The sequence below is a fragment of the Myotis myotis genome, unplaced genomic scaffold (assembly GCF_014108235.1).
Source record: "Myotis myotis isolate mMyoMyo1 unplaced genomic scaffold, mMyoMyo1.p scaffold_m19_p_8, whole genome shotgun sequence".
NCBI classification, from domain to species: Eukaryota; Metazoa; Chordata; class Mammalia; order Chiroptera; family Vespertilionidae; genus Myotis; species Myotis myotis.
Window position 1 is genome coordinate 88,384,705 of NW_023416390.1, and position 22,280 is coordinate 88,406,984.

Consider the following 22,280-nt stretch of genomic DNA (forward strand, 5'->3'; position numbering starts at 1 on the left):
AAAATAAGATATGTGCAGTGTGCATAGGAATTTTTTCATAGTTTTGTTTTTTTTTAAAACTATAGTCCAGCCCTCCAACAGTCTGAGGGACAGTGAACTGGCCCCCTGTTTAAAAAGTTTGAGGACCTTTAGACCATCAAAAATATTTGGTTAATAGGAAAGTGTAAGAGTTAAAGAATGTTAGCATTTTAATGGTGGGGGGCAAAAGAAGACAGGACTGGAAGTTCTTAGCTCAAAAAGGTTAAACTATTTTCCTAATATCACAGGACTAGTGGGTGCCAACCTGGAGCTTAGAATCCAGGCGTGTCTTTCTGCACCCAGACCTACAGCCCTCCCCGCAGTAATGGCAGGTGAGGGCAGAAGGAAGGAGTGCTCCACAGTGGACTCTATTAGTTACTCCAAAGTAACTTAATCTGAGGAGGCTTTTCGGAGCAAATTGAATATTATTTTCCTGAAAGTTGCTAAATGTAGTTTTTACTGAGTGATTTAGTTACTCAGTAGACATGGTTTTGCTTGAGTTGATGTACATTGTGCTACCAAAAATATAGCTTGGAAATGCCAGTGGCCTGTTTTAATGTAAATTCTCTATATGTGAGAATTTGTGGTGAAACATATTGACTTCCAAGTAATAGTGTACTTTGACTTGATATATATTGACTTACACCTCCTAGGGACTTATTGATTGTTTTCAGTAAATAGTCTGTGGAATGTTTTCTCATTTAGCTAGAAATAAAGCTCATCTTTTAGCAAGATTTCTTTTTTCTTTCTTGTTAACTTTATTTTTATTGCTGACACTGTTATCCACCCCTTACTCTCTCTGTCCCCCTCCACCCAGCTCTCACCCCTGCTTCTCACTGGCCAACACCACTCTGTTGTCTGAGTCTGTGGGTTATACATATATGTTGTTTGGCTAATCCCTTCACCTTCTTTTGTCCTGCCCCCCTCCCACCTCCCCTCTGATAGCTGTCAGTTTGTTCTCATGTATCCATGCCTCTGTTTCCATTTTGTTTATCAGTTTATTTTGTTCATTAGATTCCACATATAAGTGAGATCATATAGTATTTGCCCTTCTCTGAATGGCTTATTTCACTTGAATAAACTCCAGGTCCATTCACGCTGTTGCAAAAGCTAAGATTTATTTCCTTTTTATGGCTGAGTAGTATTCCATTGTATTAATGTACCAGAGCTTTTTTATTCATTTATCTACTGATGGGCACTTGGGCAGTTGGTGCCTATTCTCTAAATTAATCTGAAGCCACTAGTAGTTGTTTTTATTGAATTTTTGTGGTGACATTTGTTAATGAAATTATATAGGTTTTGGGTAGACAATTCTATAGTACATCATCTGCATATTGTATTATGTGTTCAACACCCTACAATAAGACTTATTCCATCACTATGTATCCAATTTGCCTTCTTCTAACTTCCTTCCCCTCCTCCTTCCTTTTGGCAATCACCATATTGTTGTCTGTGTCCATGAGTCTCTTTTTTTACTTGCTTAATCCCTTCACGCTTCTCACCCATCTGACCTTTTGAGACAGCTTGGATAGACCTGGAAAGTATTATGATAAGTGAAGTAAGCTAGTCAAAGAAAGATACTTACCATATAATTTCATGTACCTATGGAATCCAATGATGAAAATAAACTAACAAAGTGGAGACAGACTTGTGGATAGAGAGGAGAGACATCTGTTAAAGGGGAGGAGTTTGGGTGCTGAGTAAAAGCACTAGTTTTAAATGTGTATAATCTGAAGACCTGAGGCAAGAAACAAAACAAAAAACAAAAAACTGTTTAAGAAACAAATAATGCTAATTTAGAAAAGGATACACAATTTTCCCTGCCATCTAATCTAATAAAAGACAAACATGCAAATTGACTGTACCTTCGCTACGCCTTAAGCCACACCCACCAGCCAATCAGAGCGACTATATGCAAATTAACCCAACCAAGATGGCAGCCGGCAGCCATGGAGCTGAAGCGAGCAGGAGGCTTGGTTGCCCCAATGATGGAGGAAGCCAAGCTGCTGCAGATGGCTCTGAGCTCCACGCAAAGCAACAAAGTTTCAATTATAGAAGATAAATAAATCGCAGATACCTGCTTTCAGCTGGCCATGGCCACAGAGCTGGAGCGAGCAGGAGCTGGCTCTGAGCTCCACTGAAGGCAACAAAGTTTCACTTATAGAAGGTAAATAAATCCCAGAATAAAAAGAAAAAAGAAAAAAAAAGGAGAGGCTGGGAGTTTCCGTCCCCAGGGGGCTTGGCCAGCCTGAAAACGGCCCTCAGCCCCTCACCCAGACTGGCCAGGCACCCCAGTGGGGACCCGCCACCATAATGGGGTGTGGCCAGCCTGGAAATAGCCATCAGCCCCTCACCCAGGCTGGCCAAACCTCCATGGGATGAGGGTCCCCACAGGGGGGTGGGCTTGACCAGCCTTCAAACAGCCATCAGCACCTCACTGAGGCTGGTCAGGCACCCCAGTGGGGACCCCCACCCTGAAATGGTTGTGACCAGCTGAAAACAACCATCAACCCCTCACCCACGCTGGCCAGGCACCCCAGTGGGGACCCCCACCCTGAAGGGGGTGTAGCCAGCCTGAAAACACCCATCAGCCCCTCACCCAGGCTGGCCAGGCACCCCAGCGGGACCCCCATCCTAATCCGGGACACCCTTCAGGGCAAACCAACCTGCCCTCACCTGTGAACCAGGCCTCTATTCTATATACTAAAAGGGTAATATGCAAACTGACCCTAACAGCAGAAAGACTGGGAATGACTGGTCACTATGACACATACTGACCACCAGGGGGCAGACGCTCAATGCAGGAGCTGCCCTCTGGTGCTCAGTGTGTTTTCACAAGGGGAGCTCTGCTCAGCCACAAGCCAGGCTGACAGCTGCCAGTACAGCGGTGGTGGTAGGAGCGCCTCCCACCTTCTCAGCTCAGCTAAGGATGTCTGACTGCAGCTTAGGCCTTCTTCCCTCTGGCAAGTGGACATCCCCTGAGGGCTCCCTGGCTGCCAGAGTGATGTCTGACTGCCAGCTTCGGCCTAATTCCCCAGGGAGCAGGCCTAAACCAGCAGGTGATCATCCCCCAAGGGGTCCAGGACTGCGAGAGGGCACAGGCCAGGCTGAGGGACCCCCCTGAGTGCACAAATTTTTGTATACTGGGCCTCTAGTTATAACATAAATAAACAATTATGTTTAACATTATTCCAATTATATAAAATTAGCAAATAAAGTGGATGTAAAAGGATTGGAAAATATAGATCAACCTTTATGCTCATCAGTATTATCCTCTAATTAGTTTTAAATTCATAAAGAAAGATTTAAACCATATTTTAGTATAGTGCCAAGATGTTGCCATCAAGAACATTTGAATCTTTTTTTTTTATCTCATCATGCATGAAACAATCCTTTACTTTTTTTTCACCTTTTATCACTTGCTATAATACTTTATGTCCTAAAGTAAAATGAGGTTTTATTATTTTTCAAATTATCCTATTTTTGACATTGAATAGATAAAAAATATATGGCCAAATATGAACAGGCACATTGGGTATTGATCCAGTGACCATGTCCCCTCGACCCCCCCGCCCAAGAAAAAAGAAAAAGAAAAATTGTGTTCTCATATCCCAGCAAAATTCAAAATCATGTTTCAGAAAAATCACAACTATTAAGTCAGGATGCTTTTGTAATATCAAAATAGCTAACTTTATGTAAATTTGTGAATTTTAAGAATATTCTCTATATTGACACATTAATAGTAACTATCAGTGAGTAGTGGACCCATGGATGATATATTTTTCTTCCTGCTATCATTCTTAACTTTCCAAAATTCCTTAATTATTAGTTGATTTTAAAAGTCATTCGAAAATATATAGTTAAACTAACACCTTACATTTTATTTATTTATTTATTTACTTACTTACTTATTTACTTATTGTCTAAAGTTTTACATATGTCTTCTTTTACCCCAATTGAACTCCCCCCCCCCCCCACAGCCATTCCCACCCCGGGCAAGCCCCCACTGCCCTAGTGTCTGTGTCCATTGGTTATGCTAATATGCATGCATACAAGTCTTTGGTTGCTCTCTAACTCCCCCCTCCCCTACCATTTGTCTCTGGATCTATTCTTGTTCATCAAATTATGTTGATCATTATATCCCACATATGAGTGAGATCATGTGACATTTATCTTTCTCTGACTGGCTTATTTCACTTAGCATAATGCTTTCCAGTTCCATCTATGTGTTGCAAATGGTAAAAATTCCTTACTTTTTATAGTGGCATAGTATTGCATTCTGTAGATGTACCACAGTTTTGTAATCCACTCAGCTGCTGATGGACACTTAGGTTGTTTCCAATTCTTAGCTATTGTAAATTGTGCTACTATGAACATAGGGGTGCATATGTCCTTTCTGATTGGTGTTTCTGGTTTCTTGGGATATATACCTAGAAGTGGGATTAGTGGGTCAAATGGGAGTTCCATTCTTAACTTTTTGAGGAAACTCCACAGTCTTCCACAGTGGCTGCACCAGTCTGCATTCCCACCAGCAGTGCAGGAGGTTTCCTTTTTCTCCACATCCTCCCCAGCACTTGTCGTTTGGTGATTTGTAGATGATAGGCATTCTCACAGGTGTTAGATGGTACCTCATTGTCGTTTGGATTTCTATCTTTCAGATGATTAGTGACTTTGAGCATGTTTTGGTATATCTCTGGGCCTTATGAATGTCCTCTTTGAAAAAGTTTCTATTTAGATCCTTTGCCCATTTTTTGATTGGATTGTTTATCTTTCTTTTGTTAAGTTGTATGAATTCTCTGTAAATTTTGGAGATTAAACCCTTATTGAACATATAATTGGTAAATATGTTCTCCCATGCAGTGGGCTTTCTTGTTGTTTTGTTGATGGTTTCTTTTGCTGTGCAGAAGCTTTTTAGTTTGATGTCTCATTTGTTTATTTTCTCCTTAGTCTCCATTGCCCAAGGAGCTGTGTCTGTAAAAATATTGCTATGGCATATGTCTGCTATTTTGCTGCCTATGGAGTCTTGTAGTATTTTTATGGTTTCCCGTCTTACATTTAAGTCCTTTAGCCATTTTGAGGTTTTTTTGTGTTTCGTGTAAGTTGGTGATCTAGTTTAATTTTTTTGAATATATCTGATCAAATTTCCCAGCACCATTTTTTGAAGGGACTGTCTTGACTTCATTGTATGCTCTTGCCTCCTTTGTCAAATATTAATTGAGCATAATGGCTTGGGTTGATATCTGGGTTCTTTGTTCTCTTCCATTGGTCTATATGTCTGTTCTTGTGCCAGTACCAGGCAGTTTTGAGAACCGTGGGTTGGTAATATAGCCTGATATCTGGTATTGTGATCACCCCAACTTTGTTCTTCTTTCCCAGGATTGCTGTGGCTATTCCGTTTTTTGGGTTTTTTTTTCCAGATGAATTTTTGGTGAGTTTGTTCTGATCTTTGAAATGTGCTGTTAGTATTTTAATGAGAATTGCATTGAATCTATATATTGCTTTGGGTAGTATGGCCATTTTAATGATGTTGATTCTACCAATCCATGAACATGATATGTTCTTCTATTTGTTTATGTCTTCCTTTATCTCTTTTTTCAATGTTCTGTAGTTTTCTGAGTAGAGGTCTTTTACCTCCTTAGTTAAGTTTATCCCTATGTGTCTTAATTTTTTTGGTGTAATGGTAATTGGAACTTTTTTTTTCATCTCTCTTTCTGTGAGTTCATTATTGGTGTATAAAAAGGCCATAGATGTCTGGATGTTAATTTTGTATCCTGCTACAATGCCAAATTCATTTATTAGGTCTACTGGTTTTTTGATGGAGTCTTTGGAGTTTTCTATGTATAGTTTCATGTCATCTGCAAATAAGGACAGTTTTACTTCTTTTCTAATTTGGATGCCTTTTATTTCTTATTCTTGTCTGATCACTATGGCTAGCACTTCCAGTAGTATGTCAAATAGGAGTGGTGAAAGTTGGCATCCCTGTCTTGTTCCTGTTCTTAGGGGAAATGAGTTTAGTTTTTGCCCATTGAGTATGATGTTGGCTGTAGGTTTGTCATATAAGGCTTTTATTATATTGAAGTATGATCCCTCTATTCCCACTTTGCTGAGAGTTTTTTATCAAGAAAGGGTGCTGGGTTTTGTCAGATGCTTTTTCTGCATTGATTGATATGATTGTGTGATTTTTGTTTTTCAGTTTGTTTATGTGATGGATCACATTTATTGATTTATAGATATTGTACCATCCTTGCATCCCCAGAATAAATCCCACTTGGTCATGGTGTATGATCTTTCTAATATAATGCTGAATTTGAGTTGCTAGAATTTTGTTGAGGATTTTAGCATCTATGTTCATCAAGGATATTGGCTTGTAGTTCTCTCTTTTTTTGTGTGTGGTGTCTTTATCTGGTTTTGGAACACCTTACTTTTTAATTAGAAGATAGCTAACAGATTCTTCAATATGGTTATTAGCATCCATATTATTGCATTGTATATAATATTCATATACCACTGCATTAAAAACAAGTTATTTTACCTGTGTAATACAGCATGTTTCCATGGCTGCTATGGAGATAGGATGGCAGCCTGTAAAATGTATGTCCACCTTCTAATGAGCAGGTAGTTAGGATCAGCATCCTTATTCCTATTGAAAGTGGGTGATTTGTGAGGAGACTGCCCTCAGAAACATTCCTTAACTGGTTTCTGCTCAGCCCTTCATCACAAAAACTGCATTTCCCAGAGTGCCTTGCCAACTGGCTTCCCACTGAGTTCAGCCAATGGAAGGCATAGGCCGGATTTGAAGGCTGAGGGAAGAACACATGCTTCATTCTCTCTCTGCCTGGCCAGTATCTTTCTGTAGAAGAGTCTGCAAAGCCACCACTATGGCTTTCAGACGTGCCAGATACCTACACTCTAGTCAGTCTCCACCAAGTTTCAATAATACTGTCTCTGTCCTGATACCTTCATTTTTTAGGGGCAGTGGTTTCCTGTTTTGTTAAAGGTTAGGTTCCTTCTTTATTTTTTCAGGTCTTCCATCACCAATTTTCTGCATTGAAATTTTTCTATTTGAAGTGCTTAGATTAGTTTCTGTTTTCCTGATTATACTCTGACTCATACCGTGGCCATTTGTTTCACATTCTATGGACATGCTAGAAATCCAGCCACCATTACATTCTTCTGAGTTTGTGAAACTGTGGTATCTTGGAAGTTTGTGTTGATTATTTAAGGCTACCAGTTATTGAGAAACCACTATTGGAGTGGATGTCCTCCAGCCCACCTGTCTCTCTACTCTCACCTCCAGACACAGTTGTGCTCAATCTCTTACTCCACCCATGCTGGTTTGCTTCCTGTCACCAAACATACACACATATTTATTTATTACCTCAATGTAATTACACATACTATTCAGTGTCTGGAATGGTTTCCCACTTGACTCCTGAAAACTCATCTTTTATGTCTCAATTATAACATTACTTCTCTGTGAAGCCTTCCCTAACACCAGATCATTAATTTCTCCTTATTGTACATTCCCATTCCACCATGTACTTCCTTCTTGTGGTACATATAAAATTAATTAAATAATTTATGGTAGACTTTGTATGTTGATATCTAGTTATACTTGTTAAAATGTAGGACCAGTGAAGGCTGGGACCAAACCATCTAATTTTAATTGGTATCCCTAATAGGATATTGGCCTGTAGAACCTGGAAAGTTTCATATGTGTGCATAATTGGTGCTTGATAATATTTGTTGAAAAAATTATTTCATTTATTTGTTTCAATATTCCTTAAAGATGGATATTATTTTTCCTATTTTATATAATTTTATTAAATTCAATCTACAATAGACTGAATAGACTGCTACATAGCATGAGGCTTTGTAAATGGCGATGATAAAGCAATGATCAGCACAGACAAAAAAAGTCTTTTCCTTCATAAAACTTACATTCAGTCAGAATATATACAATGACATATGAAATACATCGCATGTCAGATGATGTAACTAATATTGAAAATAGTTCAGGGAAGCAAACTACAGAATGCCATGTAAGGATCATGTACTATTTTGACTAGGAAGTTTGGAAAGGTCTCCTTGATACCAGGATATGTGAGCCCAGAACTGAAGATGAGACAATAAAACAAATGGAAGAAGAGGAAAAATAATTCCAGAAAAGAAAACTTCTAATTTAAGAGGTAGAAAAAATAAAGTTCAAAATATTAAAGCAAATTCCCTAAGTTTATAGGGATTCTAGATCTGTACTGGGCCTGCACAACCTCAGGCCTCTGCTTCTACTCAGTGCATTACAATCTCACACTGGGGAATCTGGGATATTAAAACCATTACAAAAGGCTCATCACAACCTATATCACGTTGAACCATTCGGCCATGATCAATGTATTTGTTCTCAGGGTGCTTACCGTATTTGACAGTCAAGCAGCAGGTGCACACAGCATTAAGGATATAATTCAGCTTCTACTTTTAGGCCATTTCACTTTTTTTAAATTACTTTGTAGGAATTTGTCCACAGTGTGGTTGACACCATCAAGGCCCTGGACAGATAGTGCAGTTGGTTGGAACATCCTCCCTATAGTCCATCGTCCTGAGGTTGCAGGTCCAATCCCAGGTCAGAGCACATGTACAAATCAACCACTAAATGCATACATAAGTGGAACAATAAATCGCGCTCTCTCTCAAATCAATTAATACTTTTTAAAATGAATATATATTTTTAAAACAACACCATCAATGATAAAAAGTAAAGCCAACTGGATTTTGAGCTCCAGAAAAACCACTGAATTCTGCATTGTTTCAGAGCTCTGCTCAGACCCTTCCCAGTTATCATGAAGCAGCAACAGTGTGAAGCATTGCTCTATGCATATCTACAATTTAGTGAAAACAACTTGCACTCCTATGTCACCTTCACACACAGAGCCATTATGAGGCAGCAAAATGATTCCTTTGAAGCCTTGACTAGTGAGAAGTTTGCGTTTAGTTCTCTGCCTTTTAACTGTAGCATTTTAAAAAATCCTTCTGATGTCTAAAAACTGCTAATGAAGACAGATGAATACGATAGTCTTGTAGGCACAAGCTATGACAGTTCATACCAGACTGCCTGATAGTAGAGCTCCTTTGCTCAGCAATATCTTAGTGACTACTTTTCTACATGACCTTTTTTATGTTGTCCTTGAGCCTCAAGATTAAATAACATATCCAACTTGATTATTATAATAATGAGATTGCAGGTGAGATGGAGAATTGGTTTGGTCAGGCTTAAACTTTTAATTCTAGCATGGACTAGATCTAATGTCTTATCCCTCTGGACCTCACCTGTAAAATGTAGAGGCTAGTATTACTGAAATTTAAGAGTAAATATACAACTATTGATGTGGTAATATTATCTGATATTATTAGATCGGGGCAGAGGGTGACTCTGCTATATGTATTTCCTGATTATGATCGATATTATTCATAGAATCAGCTTGCTATAGGAGAAACTGGGACATACTGGGACAAGGAGAGCTAAATAATACCTTTGCTGTTCCGACAAATAGCACTGTGCATAGGTCTCATAATGCTGCCACAGGACTCAGGCATCTATTTTCCTCATTCATTATGAGGCGATTAGAGCAGAAGATTCCAAATTTCCTTCCAGGTTTAAAAAACAACAACAACCATGGTCCTCTAACATATATCCTCCACTTATGTGACAAACAGTATTTATAGGAACCTGCAAGCTGAAGCTCTTAAGTGTAGCATTCCTTCGATCACACAGTGGAATATACTTCAGTTAAAAACCACGTTAGATTTGGGAAAGAGCACTGTTTCCAATCCCAGATAGCATTTGATTCAATCTATAAGATTACCCAGACTAACAAAAAAGATTACTAATACTTCCTCAGGAAACCCAGAGTTTTACCCTCTAATTTTGATAATGCAAGAAATAAAATGTTTATTAATTATTAAGACCAACAAAGTAAGAGCAAGCTTCTTTTAGAATAACGATTAAAAATCTTAGACCTAGATGTGTTATGCCAATTGATGTTAATTAGAAAGAGAAAGACAAGTAACACATGATTTCACTTTTATGTGGACTCACCTACTGTGATAGTTTAACCGGTGGCACGTTATTAGGAGACTTAGTGTTATGATCACATTGTAAGGCATATGACTGCCGAATCACTCTATTGTACCCTTGAAACTAATAAACTATTGTGTGCAAACTATACCTAGTGAAATAAATTTTAAAATAATTAAAAATCTAAATAAATGAATAATAAAAACAAAACAGAAACAGACTCATGGATAGAGAACAAGCTGAGGTTCAACAACTGAAATGGGGTAGGCATAAGGAATTTAAATAAAAGTTATGGGCCTGCCGGAGTGGCTCAGTTTGTTGAGTGTCATTCTGTGTGCTGAAGATTGCCAGTTCAATTCCAGGTCAGGGCACATGCCTGGGCTGAGGGTTTGGTCCCAGGTCAGGGCACATAAGGAAGGCAACCAATCAATGTTTCTCTCTCACATACATGTTCTTTCTCTCTCTCTCTCTCTCTCTCTCTCTCTCTCTCTCTCTCTCTCTCTCTTCCTTTCTCTCTAAAGTCAATAAAAATAGACACTTAAATGGGGCTTTGACTTCCAATTTTCACTCAATATTTCTATCTAACTTAAAAAAAAAAAACACAAAACACCTGTCTGTATTAATGAAATTAGTCATTTCAAGTGCATTTACATCTGTGTGCTTGAGAATAAATGGCATTTTACCTGAAGCTCCATGTGTTTGTGTACTGCTGGTATGCAGGCCATTTGACAGACCTATAGGACATCGGTGCTTTTTCCATTGTTCTCTGTTCTTAAAGAGCTTTACTGCTTCCTCTATTACCCAGTCCACCATAGCTAAGTCTTTCAAAGGAAAGAGAAATGCTACACATTATTTTCTCTTCTTCAGGAACTGCATGAAAAGATAAACTGCAGGAATTTTAATTCCCCTTTTGGAATTTCTATTCTTCTACTGGGAAGATTGCACCTGTCTTGTTTTATAAATTTCAACAATCATAAGGCTTTATATTTACATTTCACTTTTGAACTCTAGTTTAGCTTATGTTTTGGACAATGGGTATTCATTAATATCTGTCTTTCTTTGCTTCTCAGTAGCATTAATAATGGAAATTTAAGTGTGTCAATGAAACTTCATTGTATTTTACAACTTCTATCACTGACAAATATTCCTAATATACAAAAACAATCTTTTTTAAAAAAGTAAAATATGTTAAAAATAGCAACACTTCTATAGAAAAATAGGTTAGAAATATGGAACACCCATTTTGCAGAAAAAGAAGACCATTGCCCTTTATCATATAAAATATTCTAAAACTGGGTAATAATAAGATACATGAAATTTTAAAATAAACTGATATATAATTTCTGATCTAATACATTGACAATATGCTTTGTTGCTGAGACCATGGGGAAATTGTGTTAGTGGAGAAGGTAGCAATAGCTATCAAATTTACATTTTATCCAAATAATCCCTACATTAAGAATATTATGCAGCCCTGGCCAGTGTAGTTCAGTTGGTTGGGTGTCGTCCACTGCACCAAGGGGTCACCAGTTCAATTCCTGGTCAGGGCACATGCCCAGGTTGTGGGTTTAGTCCCCGGTTGGTGCAGCAGGAAGCATGATTGATGTTTCTCTCTCACAATATGTGTGTGTGTGTGTCTCTCTCTCCCTCCCTTTCTTTCCTTCTCTCTCTAGAATCAATGAAAATATCTTTTAAAAAAGAATATAATGTAGTGCACGTGCAAAGGCATGCATGACTGGAAAATTATTTGCTATAGGAAAAGATGAACATATACCAAATGTCCAGTATAAGGGGAAGGTTGAATAAATTCTGATAGATCTACCAAAAAAGGAGCATAGGCAGCTATAGTAAGAAATGAGGAATACCTCTATGTGACACTACTAGAGGCACAGATAGGGTCCCTAGGCCTGACCGGCAATCAGAGCCGATCAGGGCCTCCTGGCTGCCGGCTGGGACCTTCCTTCATTCCGTGCCACCTCCTGATGGTCAGTGCATGTCATAGCGAGTGATCGAACTCCCCATCTCCCAGTTGAACTGCCGAGGGGACACTTTGCATATTAGCCTTTTATATATATAGATGAGTGATGTCTTAAAAATAAGATGGAGGGGCAACAAAGTGATAAAATTTGTATTCCCTATAAATAAATAAAATAATGTACCATTGTTTAAGTAAGTGTGTGTAGTGTCTTATGTATTTATATATACACACATACCCAATTTGCTTACACTTACAAGAAAAAAAATTTAGCCCAAACCATAAAATTAAACAGCAGATTATTTTGTGAGAAGAAGGAAAAAGAGTGGAGATGATAAGAATAAAAGCTAGAGTCCTCTGAATATATTATGTTTTATATATTTAACCTTGTAAGCATGTGAAGATTTTAGACAATTATAAAATAAGATAATATCCAACAAAAGGAAAATGAAACAAATGCATGTGTCTCAAGTTGGTGACATAATTAAATCAAGAAAAATTATTTCTTCTTGTATCTGAAACAGCAATTTTACTGTTATCCCAGTGGATTATACCATAAGGAAAAATGAACTTCCAAACAAAAAATATTAGCTAGTTTATAAGTCATATTTCTTAGGATGATGCAGGTTTTATTATTCCGAGACTGTTGAGTATGCATTGTGAAATAAAGCAAGGGCTCACTGAGGATCAGGGCTCAGAAAGTGAGGTAAGGCCAGCGAGGCTCCGTGAAGACCAAGCAGTCTGGAACTCAGATTGGAAGTACCAGTACAAACTAATAATGCACTTTACTGATAAACAAGAACCAAACAGTGACAATATTAGAACATCTGATTTATAACTCTTAATAAAGTAATGAATCTAGACAGTGATCATTAATAGCTGCCAACATCACTATGAAGATAAGCTACTCAACTGGGTGTGTTTTCTGAAGGAAATATAAAACCCACCTCTAAAGAATTATTGCCAAGAGTTCTATCAGGCCTATGGAATGCAAAAAAGAAATACTGGAAAGAGAGAACACATTACATGAGATCAGGGAAGTGACTATAAAAATTTATAGGAGAAATATCTGGTTTCTTCAATAAGTAATTGCAGAGGAAAGTAAAAAGAAATAGAAAATAAATCAATAATTCAAATGGAACTTAAAAGACACATCTGCCAATTGCCATTGATTTGCAATCCAAATTCAAACAAGCAAACTTAAAAAAAAAATGACAGGGAAATTTTGAATACAAAATCACTGATGAAAATAAAAGCTATTGTTTTAATTAGTACAGGAATGTGTCATTTTTTATTTAAAAAGCTGCCTTACGTTTCAGAAATAGTCATGTGGCTTTTAGATGGAAAGAATGCCAATGTCTTTGAAATGCATGCTGACGTGTTTACAGATGAAATGTTAGGGTCTGATATTTTCTTAGAAATATTCAATGTTGGGATGTGTGATGGCGAAATGAGGCTAGACATGACAGCAATATGGAGTGTTATTTACGAGGTTTAGTATTCACACCATTTTATTGGAAATATTTCATAATATAAAGCTCAAAATTAGCCGCGCGTCACTGTTTACCGCTTGGAGCTATCTCAGGTACGAATGAAACGATTAACTGATTTGGCGAGATGAGGAAAACCCAAATAACCATTGCCAGGCTAAAAGTCTTTCCTTAACAGCTGGCCATGTCCTGCCTATGTTCTTTTTCTTTGGCTGATGTGGGTATGTGGTTGTGACTTTTGTCTCCAGGAGTCCCCTAATCAAAATGAAATTCTCCCCCAAGAGAAACAAAATAACTTATCATTCCAGTTTCAATTTGTGAGAATCATACCATCAGAGTTTGCCAGTCCCAATAGCTCACTGGGAAATAATGGATAAGGTAGAACATTTTGATATGGGAATGGATTTAAAGTCCTCCTTGTAATAGTTCAGTGACAGGGAGCAGATTTTATTCTAGCGAGTTTAAGTTGGAATGATTTACTACGGTGTATGTTGCGGTGTTTGTTAGAAGGCTAGGAAAGTTAAAAACACATTCTAGATTGAGCTTCTAAGTGTTACTTCTTAAATAGCTCTACAAACCGGGGTTGCTGCTGTGTCCTCTAAAATCAGAAAACTTACACCATCAGGATATCCCCACGGTTCAACATGGCCTAATCCACAAGTGGGCTTCAGTACTATGGGCCACCCTGTTACAATCCACATCAGACAAAAAAATAGATGCACGTGCCTCTGATTGACCTAATCTAAATTAAATCTGGAAGGCTAGCTAAAAAACGTCTGTAAGATGTAGTTTTAGCTTCCCAGCCATTTTAATCCTGGAATTCACACTAGACAACAATAGGATGGAAGTAAAACACCAACCAGCCACCTATATCACAAGGATCAACATATTTTTATATGTTATTCATAAATTATCACTCTTTGCATCCTTCTCTTTGTTCCTGTCACCTCCGTCAAGTCTTAACCTGAATCTTCTCTCACAGCGTGACACTTGCAGTTGTGTAAGACAAGCATTTTATCTTAAGCCAAGGACTTGTACAGAATATGCAGAAAGTGTTTCCCTCTCCATTTACTTGAGAAGTTTTATCTTAAATAAGGCGTCCCTTGCCAGGCCTCCCCTGAGGAATGCACCGTCACCTCTGTCAGGAGAGGGCAGGAGTCCCGCTTCCCTCCCCGCCTGCTCAGGCACAGGACTCTTTCACAGGAAGGTGGGTTGGAAGTGGTGCTGACAGTCGTGCAGTCTTTCGGGATAGACAGGAATGTTTCCACTTGTCCTTCTGAAGCTGTCATAGAGAGACCCACGCATTGTTTCCTGTAGGCATTTGCCATTCTCCAGTTCAGATTCTGTCTCAAACTCCTCCTAAGCCTCATTGCCAGTCCACTGGTGAGAAGGTTCCTATTCACAGAGAGTGTGCAGTGCAGAGGTACAGAGGAAAGAAGCAGGCGTGGGGGGGGGGGGGAGGCGAGGAAAACACTGCAGGAAATGTACTGACTCCTGGCACTGATGAGCTGCCGAGAAGCTCTCCCTAAACAGGAAAAGATTTAAAGCATTAGAACAACAGAACACAGCAGTGGAGTGTTCAAGGTCTGGTTTCAAATCAGTAATTCACCAGCGTTAGGACCAGACAATGTCATGCAGGTAAGACATTAATTAAAACTCATAATACTTACCTAATTAGAAAATGTAAAAGTAGAATTGTTCTTTTTTAAATCAGCTGAAGCAGATGATTAGCAGGTATTTTATTATTATTATTTTATTGATTTTTTACAGAGAGGAAGGGAGAGGGATAGAGAGTTAGAAACATCAATGAGAGAGAAACATTGATCAGCTGCCTCCTGCACACCCCCTACCAGGGATGTGCCTACAACCAAGGTACATGCCCTTGACCGGAATCGAACCTGAGACCCTTCAGTCTGCAGGCTGACACTCTATCCACTGAGCTAAACCAGTTAGGGCAGCAGGTATTCATAATGTAGTTGTTTTTTTGTTTTGTTTTGTTTTGTTTTGTTTTGTTTTCCCATTAAATAGAATACCTGGGGAAAAATTGACCAGTAAATAGCAATATTACAATCAATCATTATTAAATATTTTTAGCAGCTGCTGGAGAGGTGGTGTGGAGTTGCTGGCCTCCCTGTCTGGTACATGGCCAACTACATAATTTCTTTCTGCTTACTCCCCTATTCACCGGTAGTTTCAATGGATAAGCTCCTTTATTCAACTTTTTTTCCTGAACTTTCTAGGAGTCCTTATGCCATTGAGTCTCTCTGATCTCAGGTCTAAAAGAAAGAAACCAAGGGCAAGATTTAATTTGGAGCAGAGGAATATAGGGTAAAGACAGGGAACACTGTAGCAGGCACTGAGGAAGTCTGCAGGCTCCTGAGTCTACCTTAGAGGTCCAGGTATGTTCTCATTTCCTGGATGGACTGTGGAGTTCATACAATCCACAGTACCTTCTCAGATCGATGTGCCATCATTCCTGGACCCATACTTCATGTTTATTGTATTATACTAGAAGCCTGGTGCATGAAATTCTTGCACAGGAAGTGGACCCTAGGCCTGACCAGCAATCAAAGCGTGAGTGTCTGGTGTAGAAGGGCAGGTCCCAGCTGACCTCTGGGACCTGGGAAGCACTTGGGCCACCAGGCCCCCATGCGCCCGCCTCTGCCCGAGTCACAGAGCCTGAGTCTGCATGTGGAGATGCGGGCCGGGGTGCAGCGTGGGCCTCTGGGCTGCCCAGCGGCACTGCACAGAAGCTGTGCAGGCAGTGCGCTCTCTGCGGGCCAGCCTCGCAGAATGGCTCCTGCATGAACGCACACACGGGGAGCCTGACCAGCCCCTGTGGTCCTGGTGGCTGTGGCCTGGCTCACCCAGAAGAGGCTGCATGGGTGCAGGGTGGGCTCCCCGTGGGCGCCTGGCAACTGAGGGTGGGGGCTTCCCAGGCGACTGAGCCCAGGCATCCCAGGGGAGGGTAGCATGGGGAGTGAGAGCGAGCTCAGCAGAGACCCTGCATTCTCACTTCACCTCCATCCCTGTCACCCCCACCCCGGGTGCCGGGGGAGGTTGGTCACCACCACCCACCCCCAGTTTCCTGTCCCAGCCCAGGGCCCAGCCCTGATATGGCAATCAGGGCTTGCTGGCCAGGGAGAGGGGTCAACTGCCACCACAGCAGGTGAGCGGTGGGCCTATTGGGGCCTGCCAGCCAGGGGGAGGGGCCGTGGCCACTGCCACCCACTCCCAGTTCCCTGTCCCAGCCCGGGGCCTGGCCGTGATTGATTGGGCAATGGGGCCCTGACAGCCAGTGGGAGAGACCGGGAGGTTGGCCAGCAGGCCCCATCCAGCGATCAGAGCCTACAGGCTGGGGGCAGCTCCTGTGTTGAGCGTCTGCCCCCTAGTAGTCAGTGCACATCATAGCAATGGGTCATTCGGTCTTTCCAATTGTTCTGTTGTAATGGTCGCTTATATATATAATTTCATAAAGTGCCTTTATTTGCTTGCTTATTTCCATCCTATTGGGCAATGATACCTGTCCAAGTGTTAGTTTTTTGTGTTTTAACAACTGTTATATACACATTAACCAAATAAGATTGAACACAAAGTAAATCTTTGGTAAACATTGATAGATGAATAAATGAATGAACTAATGAGTTTGTATAGTGTGTGTATGTGTGTGTGTGCTGCTTCTGGTATTACAGATGTCTTGGGTGACAGATATTGTGTTTTCAACTTTTCATAGAATTAGAGCCTCCAACACTATAGTCAACTATCATACTTTCATATCAATCCTGGATTAAAACTCCATTATCACAGAGAAGTCCTATTAGCCTGAGGCTCATAAAAAGATGGCTAGGCTCAGCCATTTAATCTCTACCCTGTTAGGTCCTACAAACCATGGATGAAGACCACTAGTTCCAAGTGTAGGCCTGGAAGGGCAAGCACAGAGATGGTGAGACTCAGCTTCCGCGTACAGGAGGCAGGAGATAGGGAAGGTATTATGGGAAACAGCACCATTGCGTGCAAAGATACATGGACACAAACACTGAGTAGCACACTTTGCTAAGGCTTACGCATGATCGGGCTGATAGCGGAATGGCTGAGGCATGAACAAAGGCTAGAAAAGGTGGCCTGGTACAGGAGCTAAAAATCCTTGCACGCCTGCCAAGATGTGCAGTTTCTTTTACGCAGCCTCAGAATTAATCAGTGATGAATTTTAATTTAAAAATTGGCTTGTGAAGTTTGGCTGCAGAAGTTTCACTGAGAAATACAGAGAATAAACTAACGAGGGGCAAAGCCATAGGGAGAAAGACCACTGACATTGGGATGGTGAATGGTTCTTTCATTTTTGAATTTATTTCTTTTCAAGTGTCCATTTTAATTATATCAGAAAAACTGCCTCTCTTGTCCTTTTAGCATTTTTCTTTGGGGTTTTTATATTCCAAGCAGAAGTTCTCAGGCCATTGAGACTTTTTTAATAGAAAGTATGAACTGAGGATGAGGAAAGAACCTGAATCTATCAAAATCTGTGATTTCCCTGATGATGCTGTAAAAAGGGTCACCAGCCTTCCCAAGCCTTGGTGGGCTAAGTAAAAGCATTGATGTCTTCACGAGAGAGAAAATATAAAAATGCTACCAAAACGCTTGGGTAGATATAAAGGAAATAAATGACTCCGCTGCTTTGAAATGTTAGGGGCATCAGCACTGAAGCCCTGGGCAACACATGAAGCCATCACTATTAATAAATGGAATGTGATGGCCCGTCTCCGGCAGTACATAAAGGAACAATAGTGTCACTTTCTGGGAAAGGCTGTTTGGCTGCTTGTGGTTGAAGTGGGGCCAGGGGCTGTGGTTGTGTTTTCTCCTCTGTGTCACCGTGTCGCTGGCTTCACCTGCGTCTGTAGCACATGGCAACCATGGCAGAGCTTTCGCCAAAACAGACACCATGGTATCTAAGGGGAGGTCAAAGGTCTTTTAGTACCTCTACCCCACCTATTTTTGGGGAAGCACTTATCCTGTTTGCTGATTCCACTCCAAAAAATGAAGATGCCCGAGGCTAACACATATAGATATGGATCTGTGCTGGCTGCCTGGGGCAGGACAGAGTGGGGGAGGGGTATTTTCAGGTGGGGAAGAGAGAGCATATAGAGTGTCTCATTATTTTTCTTCTCTTCCTTTCGATGTGATAGATGGGTAAGAAGAACCTGGATGTTCCACCTTTGCCTCCAGGAAGAAAGGAGGCCTGGAGCTGGCCAGAGTGACAAACTGCTCAGAGCACACAGAGCAGATCTCCGTGTTCCTGATGTGCACATGGCCCTGCCTCATTTGGCCGTTGTAGTGGAGGTTGAGATGAAGGAGTCGATTGCCCTCGGAGGGGAAAAAATAAAATCTATCCAAGGGGCCACAATATTCTTGTTTTCTTTAGTCAGACCTGAATTATAATTTTCCACTAACTTGATTGACCTTGGTTGATCTTTTATAACCTCTCTGAATCCATTTATTTTCATATACAAGACCAAAAACACCCCACAATATCCAATTCACAGAGGTGGGTGGGCATAAAATGTCCTGGCATATTTAAGTGCTAAGTTTTAACTGTTTCTCATTATTGTTTCACTACTACTCTTACCTTTAGTGTTGTTATTGTTGTTGAGAATAATAAAAGGGCCTTCAGCTTTCTCATGAACACAACAATAAGAGACTTGCTCCAATCACCAAAGGAACATTAGCGAGGAAAGTCTTTTGAGATATTATGTAAACTCACATGCACACACATGCATGCTCATGTATCCATTGGAACCGGCCCCTATACCTGGTGGAGGTTTCAGGGATTTGGGATTAGGCTTCTAGCCACAGTCTATTCTGACATCCACCCAGCACTTCTTACAAAAGTACATGCAGAACAGGATCTCAGAGCCCTATTACATGAAGGAGGGGCTGCTTGCCAGAAGCATACATCCTGCCAGGGGGAGCTTTAGGTCACTGCAATGCCATAACAGCACCTCTGGCTGGGCCGACCCATTTCTAATACACCACCGCTGTTCTATGAACCACAGCTAACTTCAACGATGTTCGCCTCTACTCCCACTTCTATGGCTGTTTTTATTATTAAATAGGTACTGAATTATGTCAAATGTTTTTTGTGCAGCAATTAATATAATCAGGGGATTGTTTTTCTTTGGGTTTTTAATATGATGGATTATATTGATTTTCAAATACTGAACCTGTCTTATAACTTTGGGGAAGAAATCATTTGGACATGGTATATAATTCTTTTTATACATTGATTAATTCTATTTACTAATATTTAATAGTTATCTCCACCTAAATTCATGAAGGACATCTTTCTCTCCCTCCTCTCCCCCATTCTCCCCTCTCCTTTCTTCTTTTCTTCCTTCTTCCTTCTTTTCTCCCTTCCCCACCATCCCTTCCTCTCTCTCTCCTTCTCTTTATCTTTTTATCTCTTTTTATTTTTTTATCCTGTCTTTATCTGGTTTTGATATCAGCAATGTAAATTTTATGAAATAAGGGAAAAGTCTTCCATCCTCTTTTAATTTCTGAAAAACTGTATGTAGAACTAGTGTTAATTTTTCTTTAAACATTTGGTAGTATTTAGCAGAAATATCTATGCCTTGAAATTTCTTTTTTGTGAGTTTTTAAATTATAATCTCAATTTCCTATATAGAGATAGGCTATATAAAACATGTATTTTATATTAGGTGAATTGTAGTCATGTGTGTTTTTTGAAGAATTGGTCTATTTTTATCTAACTTGTCAAATTTATGTGTGAAGAGTTGCTTATATTATTTTTATTATCCTTTTGATGTCTGCAAGGTGTGTAGTTATGTCCCATATTTCATTCCTGATATTGGTAATTTGTGTCTTATCTTTTTCTTTGTCAGTCCTTCTACAGTTATGTCAATTTTCAGAAAAATCAGCTTTTCTTTTATTGATTATATTGTTTCATATTTAATTGCATTGATTTCTGTTCTTTAATATCTTATTTCTATTTTTCTTGGTTAATTTTTTGTTTTGTCTTTTGTTTCTTTGTTTGCTTGTTTTGAATAGCTTTTTTTGTTTTCTTTAGATGTTATTTTGTATTGGTTGCATGTGTACAGCATAGTGGTTAGACAATCATACACTTCACATTGTGGTCACCTCGGTATTTACAGCACACCAACTAGCACCACACATAGTTATCACAATGCTATTCACTATGTTCCCTATGTATTTTACATGACTATTTTGTGACTATGAATTTGTACTTCTTAATCCTATCACCACTGTCACCCAGTTCCCCAATACCCCTCCCCTCTGGCAACAACCAATCTGCTCTCTGTGTCTGAGTCTGTTTTCGTTTTGTTTTGTTCATTTATTTTGTTCTTTTGATTTTACATATAAGTGAAATCACATACCATTTTCATTTGTCTGACTGACTTATTTCAACAAGTTGCAAATGCTAAGAATTCATTATTTTTTTTATGGCCACCAATATGCAAATAAGTTTCAATGTGCATGAATTTGTGCACTGGGCCATTAGTGTTTTATAATGTTCTTTAGTGGTAGACAGCGAATATACCCTGCCTGACCTACAATAATAATCTGCTTCGTGTTGATATTTACTGCCATGTTGCTGACAATTACCTGAAAGAGAAGTTGGGGTGCTTCACTGGGCTGGGAAAAAGTTTAGCTACATCAGAAAGCAGGTCTAATTAAGCACGTTTATTCTATATATATAAAAGGCTTAGTTGACTCGCACATGCACAATACATATAAAGTTCTCGCTGGTGCCAATTGCAAGTGTGTGTTTTGATCTGTCATTGTTGCTCATTAATTTGGTTGACACTCCTATTATAGAGAAAGGGTGAATAGTGACGTTAAAATATTTCTTCCAATTAATTTCCTTTCAATGTGCATGAATTTGTGCACTGGGCCATTAGTGTTTTATAATGTTCTTTAGTGGTAGACAGCTAATATACCCTCAAAGATGTCTATGTCTTAATCTCTGGAAACTGTGAATATGCTAGTTTTATAGACCAAGGGGGCATTTAGGATACAGATGGAATTAAGTTTTAATCAGCTGATGTTGAGATGGTGAAATTATCCTGAATTGTCCCAGTGAACCCAATGTAATCATCAGGGCCCTTATCAATAGAAAACAAATAAACAATAGAAGAGTGAGAGTTTGGGTGATGTAGCAGGAGAATGACTTAACAGTGATTCCTGGCTTTGGTGATGAAAGTGGGGTATAAGCCAAGGAGTGCCAGCATCCTCTAGAACAGTGATAGTGAACCTATGACACGCGTGTCAGAGGTGACACGCGAACTCATTTTTTTGGTTGATTTTTTTTGTTAAATGGCATTTAAATATATAAAATAAATATCAAAAACATAAGTCTTTGTTCTACTATGGTTGCAAATATCAAAAAATTTCTATATGTGACACGGCACCAGAGTTAAGTTAGGGTTTTTCAAAATGCTGACATGCCGAGCTCAAAAGGTTCACCATACTGCTCTAGAAGCTGGAAAAGGAAAATAATTATTTTGTCCTAGAGCATTCAGAAGAAATGAAGCTTTGTCCACATCTTTATGTTAGCCTAGTAAGAGCCATTTTGGTGTCTGTACTTTATAACTATAATGAAATAAGTTGTTTTAAGCCACTAGGTTTATGATGATTTGTTATTGTGGAAATATGAAATATACAACCTATTGAATGCTCCTTTTATTCCAGTTGA